The sequence below is a fragment of the Grammomys surdaster genome, unplaced genomic scaffold, assembly GCF_004785775.1.
Source record: "Grammomys surdaster isolate TR1022 unplaced genomic scaffold, NIH_TR_1.0 267, whole genome shotgun sequence".
Taxonomy (NCBI): Eukaryota; Metazoa; Chordata; class Mammalia; order Rodentia; family Muridae; genus Grammomys; species Grammomys surdaster.
Window position 1 is genome coordinate 3,146,628 of NW_021604708.1, and position 26,778 is coordinate 3,173,405.

A 26,778-nucleotide genomic window follows, 5' to 3' on the forward strand; every position below is an offset into this window, starting at 1 on the left:
AAGATTTTTTCTCCCTTTAAAATTCCTTCCCCATACCCCTCTTTCATGGCAATCCCAACAAACTTGTAGCCCCAAGTTTGTTTGTCCTGCTAGCAGCTAATCAATAAATTTTTAATTATAATTGGATTGAGTCTATGATATTTTCCCAGGGACACAAACTCAGTAACAATCCCCCCACTAGTTCTCCAGATGGGGAAGCTACTTGGGCCCCAGAGAGAGACATTTATCTTAGGGTTTTACTAAGTTGCACTGCTGAGATGGAGTCCTTATTTGAGGTTTTGGCATATCCAGAACAAAAGCAAGCAAAAATAAAAGCAAACTTTAAAACAGCATCATCAATTGCCCTAACCCTTTACAATGTCAAATAATCTATGGATAGTAATATTCTTTCCCATGTTTCCTGTCATTGCAACTCATTTTTATGTGTTTTTTTTTCATTGCATCCATTTGGAATATTATTGTTAAAATAAATATTGTATAATAGATAAAGTTAATATATGAATAAGACAGATTAGCATTATTAGGATACCTACTAAAGACATTCATCACCTATATTTACACTTGGAAACTATTATTTTTAAAAATCCTGTTTTAAAAGAAAAAAAAAAACAAGTCAGTAGAACTATTATGCCATTCAGAAAAATCAAACTATAGCATGAAGACCTCAAAAGAAGCAAAATTGTCAAACAGTAAAATACAACTTTCCTTATTCCCTGTTATATGTGAGTACTTTAATAGTTATTGGGCAATGATGCATGAATCTATAATTTCTAGGATTTAGAACATATGGACATTGCTGAAGTTGAGGGTCTTTCTGCAAGAAGCTAGAGTACTGAATTCCAGACTCTATACTTTAGTGTATATTGTCAGGCTTCTCAAGGCTTAACCCTTACCACACTGACAACTGTCCTTTCTTTTCTGGCTGCCTTAAAAATAAATAAATAAATAACTGATTGGATAGGGAGTAGTAGTTGGTGGTGGTGGTGGTGGTGGTGGTGGTGGTGGTGGCGGCGGCAGCAGCAGGGGTTGGTTTTATTTCTTGGTAGAGTGGACATAGGGATGACGTGACACAACAGCTCTTACTTTAAAGGGAATAAGAAATAGTTTATTCTGGAGCTGAATTTGAGTGACCATGACCTGATGAGAGAAATTTAGGTTACCCCAAATTCCACATTCCAACATGTAAGCATTTTCTTGATATTTTGCAGCTTTACAAGACAAAGAAAGTCATAATGTAAGGCAAGCTTAAAATAGATCAGTTAGCACATAAGAGGTGTGGATATAAGATGGGGGAAGCTCTTCTATAGGTCTGAGATGCTATATAATGACATTCTTAGTATTCCATAGATGGAAGCTAGTAGTCTGCTAATGTAGTAGATTTAAAACTATTTTTATCTGTTCATCACAAGATGCTAATGCAGACTCAGAAGCAGGCAAGGGGTGGCTTTGTAGAAGGTTAAAGCTAGCTCAATATATAGTGATCAGCCTCTGCAGTCAAAACATTGAACCCTCCACGTCATGCAGTTCTAACTAGTCCATCAGTCCTTGCAGACACATCTTCTTTTCAGGAATTATCATTTACAGTTTTCCCTTTTGGCCAAGTATCATATTTTCTGCATACTGGAACCCACATAGATTAAATATGATAAAGGCCCTCACAGTAAGGAACTCATTCCTAGGATCTGATGTAGATAAGGCTGAGTACTGGTCAGGACAATAGTCTTCATGAGAGAAGAGCTTGTAAAAGACATTAAGAAAAGAACTCTGGGTTCATGACAAAGCCACCAGCCACCATGATCTTGATCTGACTTTCTCTGCACACACTCCCATAGGCCATCTTATCTGACATAACACTACATATGACATGTAATAAGGTTATGTTACCTAAAGTTAATGAAGAGCATAGTTTGACTCAATGAAATGAAGAAGGAAACATAAAAGAACAAAAATGTACATATCTTTTAAACTAGGTTAGCTATATGTTTTCCTGTGTATTTACAGTTATTGTACTCTGTGAGCTATCTTATATCTAAATGGGTAGAACTGGAACTTTGAAGGGAGTCATTGTAATGACATCCTTTCTTAACTCAGTAAAATACAAATATGGTTTCATTATTTTTAATCCTGACTAATTGTCTTATGGGGCATCTTAGATATTAGTTTAATCAAGAACCATCGGTGCTTAAAGTATAAAAAAATTATGAATGTTGTTATTAGAGGTTGATGACTTTTGCCTAATTCAAACAAGAAGAGTTAAATCTAGATAGAATAAACGTTCAATTAAAACATGGATTTTTCTTGTTTTATCCAATTATACAGAATAGTGAATTTAAATATACATATTGTCTTAGTTAGGGTTTCTATTGCTGTCACCAAACACCATGACCAAAAATGGTTTGGAAGGAGAGAGAGAGAGAGAGAGAGAGAGAGAGAGAGAGAGAGAGAGAGAGAGATAATAGATAGATAGAGACAGAGATGGAGAATATTTGAATTATTTAAACATGAAGACTAGTTTTTGAATAAGGTGTGCATTTGGGATAAGCAAACAATCACATTAAGAAAAAAATGAATAATAAAAAGAAATATCTTCATTTGTAGCTTCCTTAAAACCAAGATTAGTATTATTCTATTTATATAGTTTTATAAATTGTATATATGTTTATTATATATTTTATATAATATATAAATATATATTACATTAATATGTTTATATTAACTATAAACTATTTTTTATTTTAATTATAAGATATTTAACAAATAAAAACTGAGAGAAATGTTAGTTACATGGAGTATTCAGCTGTCAATGGCATTGAAGATGAGTAACTATTATTTAGCATTTCCTGATCTACATGAATGTGTTCTGAGACTGTGAGAAAACTCATCTCCTTGAATTTAATAGTTGATGAACTAGTGAGAAGTATCTGGGTATAGTCCTGACACGTTATCAGAAAGGAACCTTTGATATTATGTCTTATGTCTTACGATTCATTAAATAGTGTGGTTGTGTTTATCCATTGTGGGAGTCTCTGTAACAATTAGAATTTCAGTTATAATATTTAAAAGTACTTCACAATACTATCTGCTGTTTATCTAAAGGAACAAATATTTTAAATGTTTTAAATATTTGTCTACTAAATTGAGTTCCACAATCACTAGTTTAGTGAGAATGTTTCAAATAGACATAAATTTCCAAAAAGAAGATTGTCTGTGGTTAAAGTAATAACTGACTAGACAAAAAGCAAAAAATCTAATGGGGAAAAATATAATATTAAAATCTAATCACATATTTTAAATGTCTTCTTAGTGAAAAGATGAAACAAAGTTTTTGTTGTTTTAAGGGTTTGGGGTGAACATTACAAAGAGAGGTTAATACTTAAGATCATTGTCAAAGTTAGGGTTTTACTGCTGTGAACTGACACCATGACCAAGGCAACTCTTATAAGGACAACATTTAACGGGGGCTGGATTACAGGTTCAGGGGTTCAGTTCAGTATCAACAAGGCAAGAACATGGCAGCATTTAGGCAAGGATGGTGCAGGAGGAACTAGGAGTTCTACATCTTCATCTGAAGGCTGCTAGTGGAAGACTCACTTCCAGGCATTTAGGATGACAGTCTTACACCCCACACCCACAGTAACACACCACTCCAACAGGGCCACACCTTCTAATAGTACCACTCCCTGGGGCACATATAAACAAACCATCACAAACATCTTCTCTTAAAGAATCAAGATTATTTCAGAGCACAGAAAAAGTTCATCACAAAAAGTTTTATGATCTTTGTACTGTATTCATCTTATTTATAACCATTTTCATTTTTATAAGCCTTTCACAACATAGGCTAGTCTTAACATTATTATTATTAAAACTTTGGAAAACAACTTTAATGAGGTAATCTTAAATGAAAGCTTGTACACTGTATCTAAAGCCCAGAAAATATTAATATGATACCTTTGGAAACTACCAGTTATATACAAATACAGGTCAAGTACATTAATGTTTTTGCATGTGTGTTCTTAACTAAATTTAAATTAATTATTTGTTAAAATTTTAAGGTATTATAGTAGAGAGAGACATTGTTCTGGATTATCTCACTCAGGATATTTCCTAGTTCTATCTATTTGCCTGCAAAATTCATGAAGTCCTTGTCCAGTTATTTAAAATAACTGAGTAGTATTCCACTGTGTAAATGAAACACATTTTCTGTATCTATTCTTCCATTGAGGGACATCTGGTTTGCTTCCAGCTTCTGGCTATTACAAATAAAACAGCTATGAGCATAGTGAAGCATGTGTTCTTGTGGTATGGTGGAGTGTCTTTTGGATATGTGCCCAAGAGTGGCATAAATGGGTCTTCAAGTAGAACTATTTCGAATTATCTGAGGAACTGCCAGATTGATTTCCAGAATGGTTGTGCCAACTTGCAATCCCACCAACAATGGAGTAGTGTTCCTCTTTCTCCACATCCTCACCAGCATCTGCTGTCATCTGAATTTTTGATCTTACCCATTCTGATTGGTGTGAGATGGATCTCAGGGTCATTTTGATTTGCATTTCCCTGATGACCAAGGATGAATATTTCTTTAGGTGCTTCTCAGCCATTCAAGATTTTTCAGTTGAGGGAAAGGGGAGACAGGATCAGGTATGGGAGGAGGAGATAGGAGAGAAATCCAAAGGGCCAGGAGAATGAATAGAAGTATGTACCAGTGAGGGGGGAGAGGAACTGGGAGACAGGAAGGGGAGGACAACTACAAAGCCCCAGACACCAGGAATGCAGGGTGCTCCCAGGACCCAGTGATGATGACTTTAGCAGAAATGCTCAACTGCAGGGAGATAGAACCTGAAGAGACCACCTCCAGTAAATAAATAGACATGGCCCACAATTGAAGGATGCGGCCACCCACCTATCTCAAAATTTTTAGCCCAGAATTGTTCCTGTCCAAAGGAAATGCAGGTACAAAAAAATGGAGCAGAGCCTGACAGAGCCTGTCAGAACCTGATAGAAAGGCCATCTAGAGACCACCCCACCTTGGGATTCAACCCATTCACAGACATCAAACCCCGATGCTATTGTTGATCCCAAGATGTGCTTGCAGACAGGAAACTGGTATGGCTGTCCTCTGAGAGGTTCTACCAGCACTTGACTAAGACAGATGAAGATACTCACAGCCAACCAATGGACTGAGCATGGGAACCCCAATGGAAGAGCTAGGGGAAGGACTGAAGGAGCTGAAGGGGATTACAACCCCATAAGAAGAACAACAGTATCAACTAATCAGACCCCTCAGAGCTCCCAAGGACTAAACCACCAACCAAAGAGTACACATGGGCCAGTCTGTGGCTCCTGCTACATATGCAGCAAAGGACTGCCTTACTAGCATCAGTGAGAGGAGAAGCCCTTGGTCCTGCAGAGGCTTGATGCCCCAGAGAAGGGGGATGCTAGAGCAGTGAGGCTGGAGTGGGTAGATAGATGGGGGAACGCACTCTTAGAAACAAAGGGGAGGGAGGACAGGGTGGGAGGGCTCGTGAAAGGGAGACTGGGAAGAGGTTAATATTTGAAATGTAAACAAATAAAATAATTATTAAAAACCTAAATATATATATTAGAGGATAAATATGTACTTTTAAATATTTACATCATTATCCAGTAGAATGGTTCTAAGAGTATATTAACCTGTGTTGGCATCTTTATTATTCCTATTAATTTCAAAATGCATACTCAAAATTTTTATTTTGCCCTCATGTGTGATCACTAAATGTTATAAAACAAGAGAAAAAGAAGAAAGAACAACCAAGAGGGCTACATAGAAAGGACCCTGTCCCTAAATAAATAATAAATAAGTAAGTAAATAAACTGAATGAGAGAGAAAGAGAGAGGCATTGTTAAGAGATGAGAAAACACACACGACAGGGCCTCTGCAAAGACTGGAAAACCAAAGCCAGGTCTCTTCTTGAGAGCTGCAGGGTTTAAGGGTCTTTGGGGGACCGTCTTTCATTGATATAGGGTTGGTCAGTTTGAAAAAAGTCAGGAAGCCTGAGAGCTCCACATCTTTGGAGTAAATACATCTTGGTCTGGCCCTGAATTTGGCAGGGGTGCAATATTAGTGGAAGAAACACTAAACTCCAAGAAAAATGTAAGTGCAGAGGATGTGGTGCAGACCCGTGCAGGCCCTGTTCATGCTGCCTCAGCCTCTGTGAGTTCATGTGAACTTTGCTCATGGTGATTTAAAGGACCTTGTTTTCTTGGTATCATCCATCCATTGGGGCTCTTACACTCTTTCTACCTCATCTTCCAGGGCTCCCTGAGCCCTGAGGGGAGAAATCTGATGGAGGTATTCCATTAAGGGCTGAGTATTCCAAGGTTTCCCTCTCTATAATATGTGGCCGTGGGTCTCTGTGTTTGTCCTTATCTGTTGAAGAAATTTCTCTGATGATGGCTGGACAAGACACTGATCTGCTTCCCTGGCCAGAGTCTTAAGTAAATGTCTTACTAGCAGCTCATTTTAATTCACAAGCAGACTTTTCATGGAGTTCTCATTATTATGAATTTTATAAATTTTTACAATTTTACATTTTAATTAAAGTAAGCTGTTTGGTTGTGATTTGTTGTTGTTGTTGTCTACAACTCAATTAAGCAGACCAAAAAAAGCCAATTTTGAAACATCAAATGTTCCTCTGTGATGGCTATTCTTGGTTGTCAATTTGACTACATCTGGAAGTAACTGAAACCTGAACAGCTGGGCACACCCATAAGAAGTTTTCTTGGTTTTTTATTATTTGAAATGGGAAGACTCATCCTAAATCCTCATCTTTTGAGGTGGAAAGATCTATACCTTAAATCTGGACCACACTTTCTAATGGCACCCTATTAAAAGGACATAAAAGAAAGGGTACTTGCCCTCACTTGCCCTGTCAAGTTCATTCGCAGTGTCAAGCTTATTAGAGCCCACTTCTTCCAGGTTCTGGCGTGTATTAGAGATCAACTGAGATATTCAGCCTTGTGAACTGAACAACTACGGTATTCTCTGGCTGTTCATAGGGAGAGAGCTAGTGCTGGACGATCAGTCATAACCTGTAAGCTACTCTAAAGCAACCTGTTCTTATATATACAGATTCATTCTCTCAGTTGTCGCTCTAGAGAACCCTGACTAATACACCTTCCCCCACTGGAAGAACCATAAAACCTTGGTTAGATCTCCTTATTTTTACAAATACTTACAAGCTGAAAGTCAGTAGTTGCACAGGCCAGCTGGAGAACCAGATGCTGGTTTATCTCCAAACACTCTCTGGATTTTGAAAGCTTACCCCCCACCCCATTCTATTAACACCAAGCCTCTTTCGCCTTCTCAAAAACTGCCTGTAAATATCCTAAGTGAAAGGCTTCCCAAGGTCACAGGAGATGCAACAGAAAACCACAGAATTAAGTATTTGTGAGGGAAAATCAGGATAAAAAGGCCAAGTAATAATAAAACGAGATAAGCCAAAGGCAAAACCAATGACAAATTAAAACAGAAACCAAAATTGCTTCAGAGTTCCAAAAGCAAATAAAACACTCTTTAGGGGTTTGAAAACAAGCAAACAAACAACAAAATCAAAAGTCTGGATCTAGGCAAACAAACTTAGTACCATAAACCAAATGCTTTGAAAGACAACCAAAAAATGTATCTGTCAATTTAGGGTTCTTTGTAAACCCGCTCGTAATGAACAAATGAACTGTGGACCAAACCAAGAGAGGTCTGAGAACCCTGGAAAGAACTCAACAACACACCTGAGGAAAAATACCCACAGTCCTGGACTCTGTGAGTACCATGTTTCCATTCAGGTGGTTACTCTGGTGAATAAGCAAATCATTCACAGAATTCCTTCCTGGTCATCATAATTGTACACAGAGAGACACACACACACACACACACACACACACACACACACACATGCACACACTCGCAAACAACAAAGAATGAGTTTAATTTTCAATTTTAGTGACCATGGCCTGAGAACACAGATTTAGGTTATCCTAAATTCCACCATAGTCAAACATGTAACAATCTTCTTGGTGTTTTATGGTTTTATAAGAACGGTGAAAGTCATAAATCAAAGACAAGTGTAAAATAGATCTGTGGATACATCGGAAGCGTGGATACAGAAAGATGGGAGAAGCTCTTCAGTAGCGCTCAGATGTTATTTGATGGAATCCTTAGCATTTGGGTAAATGGAAGCTAGTGGATTGTTAAGTTAATAAACTACAAAATGTTTTTATCTATTTGTTACAAGAAAGAAAGGGGGAGACTTTCTAGGCAAGTCCATTAACTAGGAAGACCAAGTCCATTAGCTCTGAAGTTTTGAGAATATACTCATAAACTCTGTGCCCAAATTTCAGGCCATCTGTTGTGGCCATGCTACCTCCTTGGCTCTGTGTGGAGCTGACACCTCCTTTGCACAGAGTCCTGATCCTGTAGTTGGGTGGAATCCCATTCAAGTAGCTCTCAATGAGAGACTAACCAATGCATGGCTATCCAAACTGGACTTTGTCTACTCTGTGACACCATCACCAGAATTGGAAAACATACCCTAAGTGTTAGCCACAATGATCTTAAAAATACTTGTGGGGTACTCTTCTGTTTCTTGAAAGACAGGGCTTGTTCACAATAGAATAGTTTATGGACTTCTCATATAGAATCAAAAAACCATGACATCATTCTTTCATTCTGTTCTACTTCCTAAATTTATATTAAATTGGTAGCATCTTTGCTGGAGTAGTCCCACCCCCTCTTTTTCTCTCCCTCCCTCCCTCCTTCTCTTCCTCTCTCTCTCTCTCCCTCTCCCTCTCCCTTCCGCATCTGTTTCTTCCCCTCCTTCTCCCTCTCCCCCTTGGCCCCCTTTCTCTGTCTGAGAGAGTATATTCATAACTGGTACCCGTGATGCTTTTGTCAAAGGGCTACTCATCCATATGTCTTTAATTTTAAAAGTGTTGTGGCACATGTGTGTAATCCCAGCATGGGAGATGTGGAAGCAGGACAACATAAGTTGCCTTCAGATAGGTGGTGACCTCGAGCTAATCTGGGCTATATGAGACCCTGTCTCAGAAAAACAAAGAGGAGTCCAAACGTCTCAGCAGTAACCACCTTTAACTGCTGAGGCTGACGACCTGAATTTAAATCCCCAGGATTCTTACTAACACACTCCCATACACACATACACAAATGCAATAAATGTAACACTAAAAAATATTAGATATATGGATAATGAATGGATGGGTGGATAGATAGATAGATAGATAGATAGATAGATAGATAGATAGATAGTGATTGATTTCCAATCTCCAAGGGCTGTTTGTCTAACAATTCCTTTGTCTAGTCATCTCTTTCCTTTGACAATTACTTATACAAACAGGTTAAATCTGCCTCTTCCCACTTTGTATATACAGCTACTCCACTAAGTACCTAATGCTGTTGCTTGTACGTGTTACCTTCAACAACACTTGGGTTAGTTCAGCCAAGTTCTGTGCCACTTTAGAGAGAGGATCATCTTTCCTCCAGCTTGCAAAAACCTCACTCTCATGTCTCTAAATGGCCTGTGGCAGCATTGTATTTACACCAAGACTGTGTTTATGACCACTTATTCTCCAGGAAAGGAAGCATCTTACATTGCGCTTTACTTTGCCTTCTAAGCATTTCCCAGAATTAATTTTGATATCTTCAATTCTACTGGCAGGCACTTTTGCAGTGACTTTTTCCAACATGATCCTCAGAATTATTTTAACCTTTCCTAATTAACCAGTTCAAAATCCACTCTCACAGTTTGGGGTACCTGTTACAGCATCGCCCTAGTTCTTAGTACTCTGATCTGCCAGCTTATTATCACTGATATAACAAAATGTTGCAAACTATGCAGTTTTAGTGGCATGACAAATTTATTTTCTCATGACTCTGGAGGGGGACTCTGATATCAATCTACAGGCACAGGCTGTTTCTGGTGGCTCCACTCCTGGCTTATAGGTTACAAGGCATCGAATACATGAACATGACTATTCCATGTTGTATTTGCTGATACCCTGAGTGAAAATGTAGGACTTTGACTAAGTCCCACAAAAAAAAAAAAAAAAAACTGGCCTTTCATTCAGTGTCCACCTCACAGGGATCAGAAGCTCAGATGCTTGAGTTCTGAGGGACTTAGAGAGCCTGGGTCTGCTTGTGTTCTTACACACTCTCCTTGATGGTTTCATCAATCTTTAAAGCTATGTAGAGGCAATAAACTTCCAGTTACACATCTGTAGCCTGTCCTCTTCCACAGAATGAAAACGGCATCTGAACGCTAACCCACTTCACAAATGTAGACACTTCCAATACGCACACATTCCCACTGTGCCCCAAGCCTATCGTTGCCTCTGTTCTCCCCAGCTCAGTAAATATATTACTTTAAGTCCACTTAGTTAAGCAACAGTGATCCTTACTGAGTTTTCTGAATCACCAGTTCAAACTGTGAGTCACCACAATCTTCAAGACGTGTCAATAGATCCTCCATATTTCTTACTTTAATCTGAGGATCCCCTCATAATTGTCTCTGCCTCCCTCAACTGCTCAACATCCCCTCCCACACATGCACAAACCCTGAAGTCATCTACCTCCTTAGCTCCTCAAATCATTCTGGTTTCTTCCCCATTCCCCACACTCTTAGACTCTGGTGCATTAAGGTTTTTGCTTTTCTGTTGTCTCTTTGAAGCTCTAGTCCACTAACTTTCTAGTGCTATCATTTTTAGTTTCTGTGTATCAGGCAAAATTGATCTAGCTAAAAGGAGCATGAATTGTATATTATGAAATGTAAATATCAAAGACATTTTAAAGATCTTTTGTATATCACAGTGTTAACGCATGTTTTGTGTTTATGTACATATATTAGGCAGAGATGTCATTAAACAAGAAGGAAATACACATGTTTCATATATGTGTATGTATCTCTATATTATGTATCATTTATCCATATGTATACGTGCGTGTGTGTGTGTGTGTGTGTGTGTGTGTGTGTGTGTGTCCCATCTATGCTAGGGTTTAGGTTGTCTTGATCTTGTATAGGTCATGTGCCTGTAACCATACCTTTTGTAAATTCATGTTTGTGATAGACATGTCATGTTCAGAAGATAGCAAACATACATACATAATGCTGAACAAATTTGTGTGTCTTTGTGCAGGGCCATACTAATCTTCTCTGTATTGACAATTTTACAGTACATATTACAAAAATGAGCACCTATCTCAATTCTTTAAAGTAGAGTCTGAGGTTATCAGATCTTGTCACTCCCTCTCCCTTTAGACCTTGTTCCATTAACTCAAGAGCTGGTCTACTAGGAGAAGGGCATTTAATGACCATTCACATATCTGGTCAGTGAACCGGAGACAGATATCTTGACTCACAGAGCCTTTCAGGGTTCAAAAGCATGTTTGACCTTTATGTAAAAATGTCTGCTGCCAGGGTAGGAAATTCCCATTCTTGCTACCTACACACCAGAAATAACAAAGTAACAAAGGAGAAGTTGCTTCCTTTGTTTGCTACTTTTCCCCAGTTTGTGTATCGAGTTTATATCTTACAATAACAATGAATTCTCTTAAGGCTTATTATCTGCTGGCTGAATGGCACTACAGGAACCTTCTTTAAATGTTGTGGATCTATGTCTAATAGATGTTTACTTAAAGTCATGCAGAAAAAAAATCAGAGTTACACAGCTCAAAAGCACAAATAGCAACAACAAAACGGCTGCTACATCTATTTTAGATATCTGCCATGTGGTAAATTTTTCCATTCTAATGCTGAAATTACACAGTTATCTGTCTCATCTACTGGATAAGTTTACTAAGTATGGAACCTTACCTGTGTCTGTATACTGGCACCTAACACCCTTCCCTTGCAAGAGACCATCTGTCCTTGATGACAAAACACATCTCCACAGAATGGATATTCACAGTCTAAGCCTTAGAGAGCTGTGAGCATATTCCCAGATATGTACCATTTTAGTCACTTCTTGATCTGGAACTGCATAAGCTAAGTTTGGGAAGAGAACACATGACGCAATATAGATCTGTGCTTCCCAGTGTAGCAGAGCCACCTGGGACATTTTAAACTTACTTTGAGAAATTAAAATCTCAGGCTCACAGTCTCATTCACCACATTTTGAGCTTCCAGGGGCTGCTATATGGATTTGGCAGAAGTGCTATGCACATGTCTTTCATAAAAGTTCTCTAGGGTAGCAGTAGGGCCAGAGACTTCCTCCTCTGGGGCTAAGGAGCACTGCATCCAGCCACTTCCCATCAGGAGGCATTCAAGAATCAGGTCACAAGATACAATGTGGATTCCAGATTAATCTGAGTTTTAGATATAGATTAACTGGTTGTTTGAGTATCTCCTGCTCCAGTATTTCATGAGATACAACATACTCAAAAATTAAAAAAGAAAGAAAATAAAAACAAACAAACAAAAAACCCAGAAATTTGAATTTAACTGTGACAATGGGACACTCTCATACTCTGTATTATGAAGATAAAGTTTATTGTCATGCCATAGAAAGGAATTTGCTCATACAGTCAATCCCAGCATAGCACACATATATACTATTAATGGTTTGTTTATCCTGAGTTAAACTATTTCTAGCCCGGCTCCTGGAGTACAAAGTTAATACCAGCAGAAACCGGATAGACTCTCTTTCAAAAAAGAGTCCAAGTGCAAACATCTACAGAATGAGGGAAGAGTAGAAGGATAACTAGCAAGGCCTAAATACCATCAGACTCAGAAATGCTGTTGATCACCTGACCAGAGGGCAGGACTGAGCTTTGGAATGACTGACAGCCTTTGTCCCCAACCCTATCTGCTCCATCTGGAGAGAAATAGTAGACTGATATCCAGGATTTTAACCCACTGTCCTCTCAGGCTGTCATCTTTATGAATATAGTTCAGTTTTAAAGATCTGACTCTTGTCTCTCTCTGTTCTTTGGTGTCTATAAGTGACAAGAAGGAGCCATGACAGTCCTGTTACAACTAGACACTGTGTATTATTTACTAGCTGTTAACTCTATCTGAAGGGCACAGTTAAATAGTATCCTTCCTGGGAGTCTGAGCCCTTTGGTGATGGGCATTTCAATGTGGACAATGAGAAGGGCCAAGAGCTAGAGAGATGGTAACTTTAATCAAAGAAAAAAAGGTCTGTGCGTGAAATAAAGGTAGAAAGGGCTCCAAACACATTTACTGTAACTCCTCTTCTGTAGGTTTCCATAATAAAGAAATGCTAGAACATCGAGTGTCTGCCAAATCCATCTACCCCCCAAAATGGCTGAGTGGTCTTTGTTTCCATGTCACAGACCTGAAATTATTTTCTCTATCTAGAGTCTCTTGTGCTCTAGTAAATAAACTAATACCCAGGCTCGTGCAAACAACACTAATTCGACACATTGGACAAATAAGTATGTGGGTATAGTACGACATTTCAAAAGGAGAACAAGAAAGGGTGATTTAAAGAGTCAAAGTGAATAATATGTTCACATATATTGTCTACTTTGTCTAAATTCTTTAAATGCTCTCTCAAGGTATAACACATTTTCAATGCAAAACACATCCTTAAATGGGCAGTGACTGTACATGATTCCATGCAGGATGTTACCTTACTAGAAGATCTGACTTTAATTGCTTTTCATATTTTTAAGATTATTATATGCTGCCAGTTTTTTGAAAGTGTTAACTAAACTTGTTTAATTGTATACTCTTTAAACCTAGATTTTAGCTATCCAGATAATAGGATGTGAGTGTTGTTAGAAGAATGTTTAAAAAGTCAGAATTTTGAAATTTCTGATTTATAATCCATGAATTTCAGAAAGTAATATTGCAGAGGAAACAGAGCTTCAGGGCTCAGTTCATGAAACTAAATTCTGGGATATGGGTTTTCAACATGGTAAACTGGAGAGTCAAAGAGCATACAAGAAGCTTTGGGATGTAAAGGATCTCTTGTGCTGAACTTTTATGAAAACTAACTATATCCAAAGACACTATAGAGTCATTAAACCGTGGTGACAAGGAAAAGACACGTCCACATAGCAGACCACCAGGGAGGACAAAAACAAGGAAGTATGAATAACACATGGACACATACAAGCCTTTAAATCCTAGCACATTAAAATTCCCTGAGCTGGCATGCCTGTTGTACAGACTATTGCCTTCTGAACTTAGTGAGCCAAGGCTTGGAAGGCTCTTAGACTCAGACTTAAAGTGTTTCTGGTTTTTTTGTTTGTTTGTTTGTTTGTTTTTTGTTTTTTGTTTTTTGTTTTTTGGCTATTGGCAATATATTATGCCAGAATTTGAAACACTGAGGAACTTACATTTTATTCCCTGTAAGTTAGGATTCTAAAATACATTATTGCTGCCAAAGAAATGTGCTTTCACACACACACACACACATACACACACACTTCTGCATGAATGCACTCAAGCCTGTATTCTTCCATGCTCCAGAAAGTAATCCTGAAACTCAGTGAATCATGAAAATGGCCAGGGAAAGAACCCATAAGAGGAAGAAAGGGTTTCAGCAGGAGGGGAAGGGGAAAAGAGAGGGTAATGGTTATAGTGACCAAGATATTTATATATGTGTACAACATTGTTAAAGACCATAAACAGCCTGGGTTTGTTCTTCATGTGACTAAGGAATGCCACAAGAGGAGAATAAATCTAGAGGGTTACGGAGAAATGTGTCTATTTTTAAAAATAAGTGATACATTCGAAATGTTTGGGGAAACTTGAAATAATAGGATGTACACCGGTACTGGAGACAAGGCTCTGCAGTTAAGAGCCCTTGCAGCTCTTGCAAAGGCAAAGGATTCCGGTTTGTTTCTAAGCAGTTTAATTCAGTGAGGTCCAGTCACAGGAGATCTGTCCTCCATATGCACCCCACTCATGTAGTACACATGTAGACAAGCAGACACACACACACGATTGTTTAAATAAGGCATATATTAAGAATCTCCTTTTTAGATGTGTGTGGTGGTGCATGTCTTTAATTCCAGCACTTGGTAGAAAGAATTACGAATATCTCTGACTTCAAGGCCAGCATGATCTATGGAACCAATTCCAGGACAGTAAGGACTACACAAAGAAACCCTGACTTGAAAAACAAAAAACAAAAAACAAAAAACAAATACACCTTTCTACATCTCTCTAGTTCTTTTTTCCTCTGCATAACTTTCTAATGTTAATTTTTGTTGGTCAAGAATGGATATATTTTAACTCACTCTTTTCTTTTCATTCTTAGAGGAAAGCGCCTTTATACATGTATTCTTTTAATCACAGTCTACTTTAAAAACCTTCCAGAAGAGAACACATGTGATCTCAGCATATGATATTAAATAAGAATGTGTATACAATAAGAATGTGCACCTTTATTTATATAATTAATCCTATATTAGTAAAGTTCTCTAAAGAGACAAAAGTAATATGGAACTAGATAAATAGATCTAAGAGAGGACACCTATTTAGATAGATATACAGATCTACTTAGATAGATATACGGTACAGATATAGAGACATGAGGAGAAGGCTAGGCTGATTCCATGACAGGCTTCAAATTGGCAGTAAAGGAGACTAGGCCTAAATCTCTGTCTCCAAGAACTGGACAATCCAGGCCTCAGAAGCTGCCTCGCCACCTGGCCACCTGGCCTGAGGCAAGGACAATGGGTCAGCAGCAGTTTCCAAACTTCTTCAGCTACTTCCTCCATAACAATTTCTAGACCTCCCCAGCAAGTTTCCAGTCCCCAAACCCTAGTAATAGAATGTCTATAGAGATGGACCCAACAGAATAACATAGAGGTCACCTACACCAAAATTCCCTAATGTACTTTAAATCAGGCCTGTGAACACACTTAGTTGTCTCTCTATTCTGGTAATGGGAGACCCCAGCATGCTCTTCTTCTGCGTATACAAACTATTGAGTCTGGGGTATCATTCTTCAGCGAAGCATGAATCGTTACAATGAGAAAGAACTCCTCTCCAGGGACATTGGTTTATTCATTTATGGAGACTAAGAAGCTTCAAGAGACTGTTTGCTAACTGGAAGCCTAGGATATAACTAACAGGGCTAACACCAAGGCCACAGGTCTCAGAACCAGGGAGCTAACACATAACCTTCAGTTTAGGGCCTCACAGCCAGAGGGATTCTTGTTTAGATCCTGGTTTTACCTAAGGGCTGGAGTGCAAATGTCCAAAGAAAAAGAGGAATGTCCTTAGTCCAGGGGAAAGGGACAAGATTCCTTTTCCTGCTTTCCTTCCCTCAGGGCCTGCAGCTAATTGGAGACAGCCAGCAAACACTACTGAGCAAGAATGGCTCAAGTGAAGCCGTACCCAGCACTCTGTGAAGTTTGGAGGTCATATGCGAGCCAAAGCACATTCAAAGGTGTTAGGTGTTTTCGTTAGGTCCAGTTGCATTTAGTGAAACAATTTTCAAACATTGAACTCCAAGTCACAGCAAATGTGCTCATGGAATGGTAGGAACAGAGCTGACGTTCAAAACACTCTAGGGTTCGATTCAAAAGATTTTCCCTTGAAAACGATATTACCATAATATTTTGAAACTTAGTTTCCTATCTCTTAAATGTCTTCAAAACTGAAAATTGATAAAGAGGATGAAGTTGATATTGTAAGGAATAGCACACTGAAGTGTCTTAGTTCCCACTGCCACTGATTTTTGTGAGAGCTGAAAACAATACAGTTGGATAGGAGTAGATTCCCCAAACTCCAGCCTGAAGAGGAAAACAAAATGGTGGCAGTGGGAGCAGGTGGTCTCCCAAATTCCCTGGTCAAATTGTTATTTTCTGCCCTGCCTGTATAGGAATTAGGAACCACACCCTCCCTCAGCCAGAGAATGTCTTGTCTGGACTGGTGTAGGTAGCTCAGTGATAAGCGCTTGCCCTGGGTTACATTTCAAGCCTGAAAAGGTGGTCTTTGTTACTCTACGATCATGTGTGCTATGAACTGGATGGAGGCTTTGGTTCACCGATGTGTTCTCTGCTCCCATATGATACCTGATGATGTCTGGCATGTTGTAGCTAGTCCTCAAAAGCTAGCTGACTTCATAAGATCTTCTCTGGGTAGAAGTTTGACTTTTAACGCTGAATTTCCAAGAGATAAAGAGACAGGAACATTGTCGAACAGGCTGAGCTGGAAGGATATCCAGCTTACTATTAATGGACCTCTACAATTCATGGCAGGAAAGGAAAATGAAAGGGAAGTGAGAAGGAAAGGAGCCGCCTTCCCCTGACACTGGTTATGATTTTCCTCTAGAAAGTCTGAGAATCCCAGTACAACTAACAGAATATACCATGAAGGTCGCCTAAAAGGAAGCAACTGCCTTTTCTGTAGTGATATTTCAAATAAGAATGTTAAATACCAATAGACCGTGTTTGAGACCCAAGTGTGTGAAACCTGAGTTTTCAAACTTCTCCTTGTTAAGTTTCAAATCCAGGACAATGGGCTGAGGTGGCTATGTAATACATCAAAGTAGACCTGGCCTCTAGCTTCTCCCAGCATTCCACAGTCCCTACCTGTTACAGAGTGTAGCTGGCATACACAGTTCTCTACCCGGAACTCTCCAGCCCAAGGGCTGCGCTGCCATTCTCACAGAGGTTCTTCCCTATATAATCCAGGAAGTTTTCATTACCTGCTCCCTTTTTGTGTTCCCTTTATACTCCTGGCCTCCTGGCTGTTGTACTTGGTTCTCCTCTTTCCCGTCTTCTCCCCTTCCCCCCACACAGTTCAGTGTCGTGACCACTCTGGACTCTCCCAGATGTGTCTGCCTCTGGCTATGCACTCCCACATGTCTATAATAAACATCCCCCTCCACCAAACCTAGGACCAGTCCTGTCCTTTCCTTTCCTTTTACTTCTATTTTCTTTCTTTCTTTCTTTCTTTTTTCATTCATTTGGTGCAGAAAACCCAGGAAAGGAGTAAGAAGATCAGTAATCGTCTATGACTTTTTCCTGCTGACACTCCTTCCTCAGCTATAAACCTGTAATTTTCTGAAAACAGGTTCATTTTGTTCACTGTCATCATGCATCTGGATTTCCTTGTGTCTTCATATAGTTAGAATTACCCAAACCCTTGTGACCAATGAGTTTATTCGACAGCTTGTAATCAAGTCCTGTGTACCTCAGAAACCAATTATGATCTCATTTTTTTAAAAAATTTGTAAAGCACCATAGAGACCCTGAACTTCAGAAGCACACACAGAATTTCAGAACACCTACAGCAATGGGAGCTCTCAAAAGACTTCAGAGACGTCAGCACCATCTTGCATAAGCACAGTCCTTCCGGTAAGCACTGTTCTCTCTGCTTCCATGGTGCATGTGCTTAAGTCCATGATGACATCTTTATATTCTGTTTCTTCGTGTGTGTGTGTGTGTGTGTGTGTGTGTGTGTGTGTGTGTGTGTGATTATAAATGTTCTCACTCCTCTTGGTGTGATAAAACAAAATGACCAAGTGCAACTTGAGTAGAAATAACTTTATTTCATCTTTCAGGTTACAACCCAAGATTGAAGGATGCCAAGGCAAGAACCCAAGGTGGGAGCTTGTCTTAGTTAGGGTTTTACTCCTGTGAACAGACACCATGACCAAGCCACCTCTTATAAGGACAACATTTAACAGTGACACATCTACTTCAAGAAGGCCACAATTCTAAATACTGCCATGACATTCCACTTCCAGGACCCTATATCTAGGAATGACACCATCCAAAGAGGACTGGACCCTCCTTTATCAATAAGTAATCAAAAAAAATGTTCCTAAAGACAATGTATACAGACCAATCTGTTGAGGCCAACCCCCAATTAAGACTTTTTCAGATAACTCTGGGCTATGTCAAATTGATAGCTGAAGCTAACAAGGAAAGAAGGATACACATCTGTGTGCAGATATGTGTGCACTTTTGTCAGTTTAGACACAGCAAACCCAGTGGAGAAGGTTAACGTGTTAAACTCAGCAAAGTCCTTTCCCAGAAACAGAGATTTCTAAGACAGAGTTGTACCAAACTTGGCCCATTCTGCTTTTACTTCACCTTAACAGCAGACTACAGTGAGGATAGAAGCAGCTGTCCTTCAAGGGCTCCTGAGAGAAACTGAGGTGGACTCTATAGGAGAAGGAACCTTGATTTTTGCCCTTTTGAGAAGAAAGACTAAATGAAGGGCAACAAATAAAGACTCAGCAGCTACTAGATTCTTGGGCTTTCCATTCATAGCCATCCATTGTTGGATTAGCTAGACTGCAGCATATAATTAATTCCTATAAATAATAATTAACAATGAATTATTTATACATAATTATAAACGTTCCTATGATTGATAGATAGATAGACAAATGGATAGATAAATATATGATAGATAGATAGATAGACAAATGGATAGATAGATACATAGATACTTAGATACTTAGATAGATATATACATAAATAGATACATAGATACATATATAAATACATAGAAAGATACACAGATACATAGATAGATACATAGACAAATACATAGATACATAGATTTTTAAAAAGACCTCTCTTAGGACATGGTCATAGCTAGATTAAGCTAACATGTGTATGGCCCCACACATCTACACATTCAGTTGCATTTCAGCCCTTTTTGTCATTTTCTCATCTCTCCCACTGAAATCCATGGCATGTGGCAGCCTTCCTTCCTTCTTACTTTATATACAGATTTTCTATGCAACAGTGGAGTGAAATTACCCATAAGTGTAATATTCAAACAACAAAAACAATAGATACTACAAGCTTTTTGTTGTGTTACCAGAGAAATAATTGAGACATCTCCCAGCACACCTCAGCTTTAAACAACCTATGTCTTCCCAACAATAAGTCTCTCCCACTGCATCTCTCTCTAACACATACAGACACACAAACACACACACACACACACACACATTTCCTGAACTGTGCCTTCTTTGCACCTCTCACTCCTAACCCAGGTGTTGTGCTTCAGGTCTGACTTAAGTGCCACATTTATGAGATTTTTCAGACACTGAATAGTTCAATGTCATTAACTACTTATTACCACCCCTCATTTCCCTCAGTCCTTTGCCCAGATATCACTGTGCGGTAAAGCCCTTCCTGACTATCCAATTCCCAAAAGGGAAACCATGTCTTCCTCAGTAGTGATGGGGTGTCTGTGGAGGGTGGCAGCAGCAGCCTGAACATTATGATTAACATAACCAGAAATGCAATGAGCAGACACATTGTGTACATAGCAGAGATCTTCAACTGCAACCCCAGGGACTCCCTCTGGGTTGCCTGGCAATGAACTAGGAAGGGTGGTTGCTTCTTTCCCTGTGGGAATGTGTGCCCAGGTGCTAGGAAGCTGGCTTTCCCAGCTGACACCCACACAGACAATATCTGTTCTCTGTATTCAAATCTGCTCTCTTCTTTCTCTAAGAAATGAGGAAAACATAGGCTGTGGAACTCAGTGGCCTCTATGTGAAGCTGCCCCCATCTGGATACTCGGCTCTTCCTGCTGCAAGAGAACAGGCTGTGTGCATTCCCCATGAGTTGCAGTTAGCATAAATGACTCTGGTGCCTTCTAATAGTGGAGACAGAGGCTAAGAGTGGAAAGACCTGTTAGAGGACATTACATTGAGGTGGTAGTCAGTGGAAATAAATAGATATTCAGTTCCTTAAGGGGCTAGGACCTAACTTCTCATTCGATCAGAAGATAGAAACAGGTCAAGTAGGGCAGAGAATCCAAAGCAGCAGTTCCCAAATGTCCTTCATGGAGGCCGGTGCACCAGAAGAGCTGCTGATTCCTGTTTCTTTCTATCTTAGGAGTGCCTCCACCTAAACACTTTACTGCCTTAGGCGATCGTAATGAGTAAAGGCATCTGGACATCTAGGTGTGCCAACTGGAAGCACCTAGACACCTGGGTGTGCCAACTGAACTGTCCAGTTCATTTACATTCCTATACCTCACCCCAGTTTCTACAATAAGTCTTCAATAAGCCCAGACTAACACCTGGATGGTACCCCACTTCCTGAGCACCCTCCTGCTATCTAGGACCTCTGGGCTATCTCTTTCTTTTAAGCTTTCACCTATGGATCTGTAAGAAATGTCTCTCTAAAGCTCACCCTATGTGTTCCTTGAATTTTATTCTTCAGTTTATTGAGACAACAACCTTGATGGCCATTGTATTTCTGGGACCACACCCAGCTGCCTGAGAAAGTATCCATCCTTCTTAAAGAAGACCCATTATTCCCATATCATTTCTAATCATTTGATCACATTAGATCTCATCTTCTCAAATATGTCATAATGAAAACAGCAAGCCAAATTATGTCTGAAACTTACTATCTTTTGCAATGCCCCATCTTCTATCTCTTCTTTCCCACTGTCTTGCTCACCTTTTTTAAAAATTGTTGATTATCTTTGTTTTGTTTTTACTGTTCTGTTCTGTTCTGTTCTGTTCTGTTCTGTTCTGTTCTGTTCTGTTCTGTTCTGTTCTGTTCTGTTCTGTTCTGTTCTGTTTGAGATAGAGTCTCACTATGTAGCCCTGGCTGGCCTGAACTCACTATAAAGACCAAGATGGCTTTGAATTGAATAGAGAGTCACCTGCCTCTGCAGCCTAAATGCAATAAAGGTACGTGCTACCCATGCTCCAGATTTGGTAATTACGTTTAAAAGAGTACTTCTAAAAAGTACCTTTCTTGTTTCTGCATTAGCATTAGATGGCATTGAAATAAGCAGAGGCCCTACACTGATTAATCAAAGTTGCAAGGCCAAAGCCCCCTAGTTGGCAGCCATGACAGGCTAGGTTTAAGCACTGTCTTCATATCCCAACTAGAGAGATGAGGGATAATTTAAAAATTCAGAGACATTAAATCAAAGTGGTCACTTTAGGAAGAACAAAGAACAGAATCCAGTGACCCTCAAGTCTGTCTTCAGGTGACTAACAAAAGTTTTAGGCTCAAACAAAAAAAAAGGAATTGGAAGAAGGAGCAAGAAATATGCATAATCAGGGAGTCCTGACCAAACTGTGCTCTGGTTACTCATTGCCTTAGATTTGGTTCTGCAAAAGGATCGGCTGTAGGCTTTCAAAACCTACTTTAATAAGGGTTCTTAAATGTTTTAACCTCCCTTCTACCTACCCACCAGAGGTAGTAGGAAGGAAAGGTTAATACAGCAAAGGAGGATGTGAACCTGTTTAGAAATAGTTCTTTGGGGGCAAATCCAATCTTCATTGCCAAGATATCCGCAGTTCAATTTACAGAAATCAGCAGTGGAAACTCGATCCACTCACAAAAACCACTCAGGAATCAGCAATGGCAGTTTGATCCAGAAGAAACCACAAGGTTCTGCCAATCAGCCTATGTCTGTAGAAGCAGCAATAACCACAAGAATATTACAATAAGTTTTTTAGTGTGTTTCTCTTTATGAAGGCACAACAAATGGTGATTAGCAAAGAAAGCAAGACAAACCAGTGCCACAGCATTGTCAGTGAAGACCAGCGTCAGCAAAGCCCAATGAAGACCAGCAAAGAGTGGCAAGGCAAACCACAGCATCATCCACTATCTATTGGGTTATATTTCTATTCTTTCCAAACACCATATGCCCCTTTTCTAGGCAGCTTCCAGAAAAACATCATGTGTCTCTTCTCAGCAAAATATCCTCTCATGTATCTGCTTTAGCAAGACATCCTCTCATAAGACAGTTTCCAGAAAAAACATCGTTTGACACAATCAAGTCTCCTAAGAAACCAAAAATTTTTGCTTCAATCAACAGAACTCTTGATCAAGGTCATCACTTGAAGGGCATGAGCTGGTTCCTATAAGACAGTCACTTCATGTCTAGTGAAGATCCTCAGTTGTGTGTATGTATGTGTCTGTGTCTGTGTGTGTGTCTGTGTATTGGTGTGTCTGTGTGCCTTTGCTGAGCCTGGAAATTGAAGTTCAGGATAACAAACAATTTTTTAACTTTAGTCTTAAAGAGAGATGAGATAGGTAAGACAAGCACTCCTTTGTTTTTGTTCATTTGTTGTTGTTATTTGTTTGCTTTTGTTTCTGTTTTTGAGACAAGGTCTGCTGTATAGCTTTGGCTGGTCTGGAACTTTTTCTGGAAATCAGAGGGGCCTTCTGCCTGTCTCTGCCTCCCCCAAGTTGAGATTAAAAGTGTATGCCCCAACACCAAGCTTAGAGACTTCTTAATGATTACGATGACTATGTACAGTTGAATAGAAATCTGAGCCATAGAAAAGGGAAAAAAACACAGAGAACAAAAGCAGAAACACCAGAGGTTCACCTTGCTTTTTGTCACCTTTTGGATCAGCTCGAGATGAGAATGTTTTTTGGTAAAAGCAATTTGTAAATGCATGTTTTCACTGCGCCCCAGATGCTTGTGTGGGGCTTGGTAGAATGGAAGAACCTATGAGGTGAGCTCTGGATTTTTGGTGCCTCATTGGTGTTAGGATGAGCACATGGGGATTGCTGCTGTGGCTGCCACCTTCCTTGGCCCTTCAGGAAGCTCAGAAGCTCAGATCTACAGTCCTGCTGCCCAAATCTGTGGAGATGCCATCCAAACCAGATTAAGACTGTGAGAAATATATTGATGACCTTTCAGTATTTAATTCATGATGTTCACTGTGTTGCAAGAGTTCATTTGTGTGACCAAACCCTAATATATGTGATGGTGTATGAAGCAAATACTCTTAGAATTCCATTTCCTGAGGGAAGGACATGGTAAGATGGCAGGGTTAGGGAAGAATGTGAGCAGGTGAGATTAATACAGAGTGAAACTCACAGTTGTTGAGAAAGTGAGGAAAGTAATAGGAATCTGTAAAAAGTGCCAGCTACTGTTGTCAGTTGTTCCTGTTGGTATTATCAAGATAACTGACTCTCTGATCTCAGTGATCAGGAAGCCCAACAAGTTCAGAGTCACTTACTTCCTTGACAATTTTTATTTTGTTTTATGTAATTATTTCTCCAATTTAGTATTGTTTATTATTTCTCAGACAAGAAACCAATTAAGACACCCCCCTTAGTTATTAACATCTAAACATATGACATCTCTCCCATCCCCCCAGGCTGCAGAAGAGAAAGATTTCATCTTTCTAAAAAATAAAAATAAAAAAGTCCAAAGGTCCCAAATCATTTTTAATCACTGTTCTAATTATATTAGATGTGATCTTCTCAAATATTTCATAATAAAAACAGCAAACCAACAATCATGTCTGAAACTTTCTATCTTTTGGAACACCTCCTGTCTTTTGTCTACTCTTTTCCCACTGTCTCGCTCACTTTTTTTTTTTTATTGATAATTATCTTTGTTTTGTTTATCTCTTCTTGTTAGACACAGAGTCTCACTACACTACATAGCTCTGGGTAGCCTGAACTCACTATGTAGATCAGGTTGGCCTCAAACTCAGAGCATCACCGGCCTCGGCCTTCCAGGTCCTTAGATTAAAGGTAATTGCCACCACTGCCCTGTTTCAGTATTTGGCCAATAGGAAACAATAATAGAAGGTAACAGAATGACCACAGTATTTCTCATCTTCCTTTCTTCTCTCTTGTGGCTTCTCTGTCCTCTCTGTAGTTCCACCTCTGGCCACAAGAAGCCAATTTGCTGGTCCTGTCAGCTGGTGTGGGAAAAAAGCTGCAGCTGGTCCCACAAATAGGAGAAAGGTCTGGAGTTCCAAAGGCTGGAAGCTTTGGCAACAGCAGGCCCCAAAGATACGAGAAAGACCTTGGTTCCAGAAGGGTTTATTTTCATGGCAGATGGTTGATGGATCTGGATGTACTCCTGGGCAGACCTGAGTTAAATAGGTAGGGAGAAAGGGGGAGGGCGTGGGGAAGAATGTTTAATTGGCTCTGCCCTCTGGCCTTCATTAGTATGTAAATCTCTCTAGGGCCTGAGGCCTGTAGTTACACACTCTACCTGTGCCCTTTGGGAGGGCCTGTAATGGCCTACCTGACTGAACAATATAAGTCCCTGGAGACTAGACTGCATGTCAGGACCCTGGGTTCTGGGCATGTGGCAGAACACCTGCCATTTCTCCCTTGGAGTCTCAGGGTTCCAGGCCCATGCCCAGACAAGAACCAAGATACCCTTATGAAGTCCCACAAGCTGGTACTTCCCTTATCTCAGAAGGTTCTGCTCTGTGTCTACTGGACAGTATTATCTCTTCTTGCCTTGGTTTTCTAGCAGAAGAGAAGTGCCTCAATTCTGTTGCCCTTTGGTTACCCCTGCCCTCCCTCAGCACACTCTCCACTGACTCATCATCTGGTGACCTAATTACCTGTGTAAGTTTTCTGAAATATTCCTTGAACCACTATATGGATACACTAATGGTAAGACTAGGTACACAGAAGAACTCCTTTCCAAAGGAGCTGGAGGATGGTACTGAAGGCCTTGCCTAGTCCTGCACACTGCACTATCTCTTGTGCTGCTGGAGCCCACAGTGGGTGGCTTCTCCAATCAAGACTGGCTTCAGCACATGCACTAAGTTTCCTACTTTGAGGATTCAGTATCTTTGGACTGTCTGTGGTCCTGTACATCCAAGAATTTTGACATGCTAACTAGTTTTATGTTAACTTGACACAAGCTACGGTCTTCTGAAAACAGCAAATTGATAAAATGCCTCCAAAAGATCTAGCTGTTTGACATTTTCTTACTTAGCAATTGATAAGGAAGAACCCAGCCCACAGTGGATAGTGCCATCCCTGGGCTGGTTGTTCCATGGTCTATAAAGCAAACTAAGCAAACCATTAAGCAGCATGGTCCTCCATGGCCTCTGCATCAGCTCCTACAACTTGGAGAGGTTGCTGCCCTGTCCTATCTTCCTTCTGTACTTCCTTTTCTCTCCAATTTGATTTTGGTCAGGATGTTTCATCATAGCAATAGTAACCCAAACTAAGACAGTTGAAGATTCCAAAATTTCTTCACAAGGAAACTTGAGGAAATATGTTCTGGTTGGGAGGACTGAATATGGGGCCAAAGGGGTGGGAGGCCTGCTGTTGAGACTGCATATGTAGACTGTGAAGGAAAGTGGCTGTCATGGCTTATAAGGATTAGCACTATTAGGAGGTGTGGCCTGGTTGGAACAGATGTGGCCTTGTTGGAGGAAATGTATCACTGGGGGATGGACTTTGAGATTTCAAATGTTCAGCTCAGGCCTAGTGTCTCTCTCTTCCTGCTGCTGGCCAATACAGATGGAGAACTTTCAACTCCCTCTCTAGCACCATATCTGCTTACACGCCATTATGCTTCTCACCATGATGACAATAGACTAAGTCTCTTAACTCCAAGCCAGTCACAATTAAATGTTTTCCTGTATAAGAGTTGCCATGGTCATGGTGTCTCCTTACAGCAATGAAACCTAAGACACAGAAAGAGGTTTGGGAGCACTGCACATAAAGTCAAAGGGTGGGGAGCACAGCAGATGAGAACAAAGGGATGACAATACAAGGAACAAGAAGAAAGGAGACTGTTATGACTGGACTAATGGGACCACAGCCTGTAAACTACTCTAATAAATCCCATTACATATTTCATTCTGATCCTCTAGAGAATGTTCTAAATCAAAGTCCATGGAGTTCAAGCAAGAGAAATGATAGGGGCAAAAATTCAAAAGGATGCTGAGTGAAGCAGGAAACACAGCCCAGAACTACCCCAGCAGCCTGAAATACTTCTGAAGTGGAGACTTTAAGGGTTCTTTGGAAAGTCAGGTGGATGGTGTTTTGTTGGGGTAAACACGTGAAGGTGTGGGGTTTTTTTT

The 26,778-nt window shown here is 39.8% G+C and overlaps 1 protein-coding gene and 1 pseudogene across 1 annotated transcript in view; one reads left to right on the forward strand and one right to left on the reverse strand.

Moving 5' to 3' along the window:
* Positions 1–26,778, forward strand: part of LOC114628299 (histone H3) — a 132,596-nt gene that overhangs the window by 59,647 nt on the left and 46,171 nt on the right. The gene's annotated exons all lie outside the window — the stretch shown is intronic.
* On the reverse strand, positions 11,143–11,239 carry LOC114628381 (annotated as a pseudogene).